The following is a 4,194-nucleotide window of genomic DNA, read 5'->3' as shown; positions in this document are numbered from 1 at the left end:
CCTCGGACTCCTTATAAGTTCAGTGTTCAGAGGTGCCTGGGAGCACAGCTGTCTGCATCTGCACCCAGGGGATCCCTGCACATTCATCAGTCCTGGATAAAAACCGGGCAGGGAGGAATTGGGACCGCAGGAAAAAAACATTCGGCGCACGTCACGTGTGCTTTGCTCAAGGATCTCAAAATTCAAGGGAAGGGAGAGCAATCTTCCAGAGGAAAGGGCATCCCTGACCCTCTGTGCTGCCCTAAAAGTGTTTGGAAAGCCCATTAGGGCTAATTTGACAAGAGGAGAGAAAACAACCCCAAAGCTGCCTACCACTCACTCATCGCCTGTGCCACAAAGAACTGAGTTTATAAAAAGGATTAGATGAATCATACCAAGACTGGCACTACTAGTTTGCTTGCTGATGCTTAAAGAAAATGGAATTACGGGCAAAATTCACCCCTTTGGTTCACACAGCCTCGAGCCATACACTGACCCACACTAAGGTCTCCTCTGGCAGGGAGAGCAGGGCAACATCCTGCATGGGGTGAGTCCAGGCACCAGAAGTCCTTTATATCATTAGTTACTGGAAGATACATGCAAAGTTTTCAGCCTGGTAATTTTGAGGCCCTCTGGAATGGCCCCAGGAACCTCCTGGCCCTTATTTGCAGAAAAATCAGCTCCCTTTAAACCTATCAAGCAGAAACCCCCAAATCTGAAGCTCCCAAACAGGACACCACTGAAGAGTCTTGGCATCCAGGTACTAACTACACAGGCAGCTTAAAAAAAAAGCCCTCAGCCCGTGTCTTTAAGCAGGAAAAAATTAAATGAGACAAATTTGTGCTATGCAACAACTCACTTGCTGGACTGATGCAGCTGCTTTTTAAAGCACTTTGTGCTAAATGAGTCTGGAACAGCATCAGCCTCTCAGCAGGCAAAAGTTAAACCCAATGAACCAAAGGAATATTGCTAAATGCAAGTAAATCTCTTCTTCTTCTGCCTGTCAAAATGATTCGAGAGTCTCCTGGTTAATTTTTCCATCAAGAAATCACATTAATTAACCACAGAATGGTTTGGGCTGGAAAGGATCTTAAAGTTCATCTCATTCCACCCCCTGCCACAGGCAGGGACACCTTCCACTAGCCCAGGTTGCTCCACCCTGGCCTTGGACACTTCCAGGGATCCAGGGGCAGCCACAGCTTCTCTGGGCAACCTGTGCCAGGGCCTCCCCACCCTCCCAGGGAAGGAATTTCTTCCCAATATCCCATCTAACTTTCCCCTTTTCCAGTTTGAAGCCATTGCCCCTTGTCCTGTCACTACAATAGCAGTTGGAATACACCACAAGTGACAACAGGCCAGATTCCAGGCTTCTGCCCCACGCTCTGCACCTTTGTGCTGGATGTTTTTCCATCACCATCCCAGCAGAATTTAACCAGGCAGAAAGAGGTGAACACAGCTTTGGGATCGGATTCCCGGCTCCTTAGCTGGCACCAAACAGTATTTCCCCTCCCAGGGCACTGTGCAGCTCAGACAGCAGAATTTGGGATACAATACCTTATCATGTTACATCAACAAGCATTACAGCATGGCAGATAAGCTTATTTTTATAAACTGAGGTGCTGTGCCTGAGAAAAATGCCACTCAGTCATGCAAAGTGACACTGACTGACTGTCCCATGGGCTCAGACTGAACACAGAGCTACACACACACACATATATATATATATATATACACACACACCATAAACATCTAAATGTCTGCATACATATATATATATGTATTTACTGTTTTCGGGTTGCAAACTTTTTAAAAATCGAGTATTTTCCATGAACACCTAAATGTCTGCATACATACATATACATATACATATATATATATACATATATATATATATATATATATATATATATATATATATACTGCTTTCAGGTTGCAAACTTTTTAAAAATCAAGTATTTTCCAGAAACATCTGAATGTTTGCATATATATATATATATTCTTTTACTGTTTCCAGGTTGCAAACTTTTTAAAAATCGAGTATTTTCCATAAACACCTAAATGTCTGCATACATATATACATATATATATATATATATATATACTACTTTCAGGTTGCAAACTTTTTAAAAATCGAGTATTTTCCATGAACATCTAAATGTCTGCATACATATATATATAATATATATATTTACTGTTTTCAGGTTGCAAACTTTTTAAAAATCGAGTATTTTCCATGAACATCTAAATGTCTGCATACATATATATATAATATATATATTTACTGTTTTCAGGTTGCAAACTTTTTAAAAATCGAGTATTTTCCATGAACATCTAAATGTCTGCATACATATATATATCTATATCTATCTATCTACTGCTTTCAGGTTGCAAACTTTTCAAAAATCGAGTATTTTCCACGAAACATCTAAATGTCTGCATACATATATATATACATATATTTTTTTACTGTTTTCGGGTTGCAAACTTCTTAAAAATCAAGTATTTTCCATAAACATCTAAATGTCTGCATACATATATATTTATATTTTTTTTTACTGTTTTCAGGTCGCAAACTTTTTAAAAATCAAGTATTTTCCATGAGCACCTAAATGTCTGCATACATACATACATACATATATATATATATACACATATATATATACTGCTTTCAGGTTGCAAACTTTTTAAAAATCAAGTATTTTCCATAAACATCTAAATGTCTGCATACATATATATACATATTTTAATTTTTTTTACTGTTTTTGGGTCGCAAACTTTTTAAAAGTCAGATGTTTTCCATTCACCCACATTAAAACAAGTTAAAAAAAAAAATCTCTTGGTGCTGTCTGCAAACTCCCCGCGCGTAACACACGTCGTTTAATCACCCAGGTCGTAGCTCCAGCCCCTTTTTACTGCAGCATGATTTCATCTTCAAACCATCCCAACATCCACTTGTGTACAGTAGGTTACCCATTTATAGGTTTCTAATAAAAGCAGATCTTCCCTAAGTGGCTATTACTGGATTTCTCCTTTCAGCCCGGGGGATAAGCGGGATTCTGGGCTTTAAAAAGACTCTCCAGTGGGGCTGAATAAGAAAAGTGACACTGGAGAATGTCATGGCAAAAACTCTGGTGGGTTCTAATTAAAGCCCCGTTAACGAGAGGAACATTTGTCACACCAGGGCACTCGTCACGTTCAGCACAGACACGCTGAAAGCATCTGCTCACAGAGTGAAAATTCTCTCTCCTCTCTAGTCCAGATGCCACAGGAGGTGGTGTCTGGCAGCACAAGGTAAGTCCCACCAGCTGGAAACAATTAATACCTTTTTTTTTTTCCCCCTCTTTTTAGGAATTTGCACACTCTATTGCTAATGAAAATCACGGATTTATTTTCTTTTTAAAAACGACCCGAAATACAACTTTAGGAAATCAGTGCTCGTTACATTTAGATACATGGCTTGAGGCTGACTTATTTCCAAAATGTTATACTCACGTGCACCTTCGATGCTTTCCAACATTCCCCACCATCTTACACCTCATCATAGTATTTATAATAGAAAGGCTAACCTGTGAATTCTGCAGACATTTAGTGGGAACATCTGCAATGCATAAGAAACCCTGGATGGTCGTTTGATTGAGACAGATGTTGGCTGGTGAAGTCCTAAGGCACAGTGCTGTGTGTAGGGGTCTCTTGTACAACCCCCTGAGCCCCTCTGCAAGGATTTATTTGGATTAAAGTCCCCGCTCCCTGTGAGTCCAGGACAATTTTCACCTCCCCACGGCTGCTCTGGGGAGCCACGGATTTCACACGGGACACTGGGAGCTGCTGGAAGGGACCTGTGGCATTTCAGAACATCAGGGCTCTCTAGTGGGATGTAGGAAGTGTACACATTTCCCAAAATCTTTGTTAAATTAATAAAAAAATATTGATCAGGTGGTGTCTGCGACCTTGTAGCTCTTACAACTCCCTGACAGAAAGGGGGAGCCGGGGGGGGGTCGGGCTCTGCTCCCAGGGAACAAGGGACAGGAGGAGAGGGAACAGCCTCAAACTGTGCCAGGGGAGGGTCAGGTTGGACATCAGGAGGAATTTCTCCCTGGAAAGGGTGCTCAGGCATTGGAAGGGGCTGCCCAGGGAGGTTTGGAGTCCCCACCCCTGGAGGTGTCCAAGGAAGGACTGGACGTGGCCCTCAGTGCCCTGGGCTGGGGGACAAGGTGG

The sequence above is a fragment of the Chiroxiphia lanceolata genome, chromosome 25 (assembly GCF_009829145.1).
Source record: "Chiroxiphia lanceolata isolate bChiLan1 chromosome 25, bChiLan1.pri, whole genome shotgun sequence".
NCBI lineage: Eukaryota > Metazoa > Chordata > Aves > Passeriformes > Pipridae > Chiroxiphia > Chiroxiphia lanceolata.
This window is presented reverse-complemented; position numbering follows the sequence as displayed.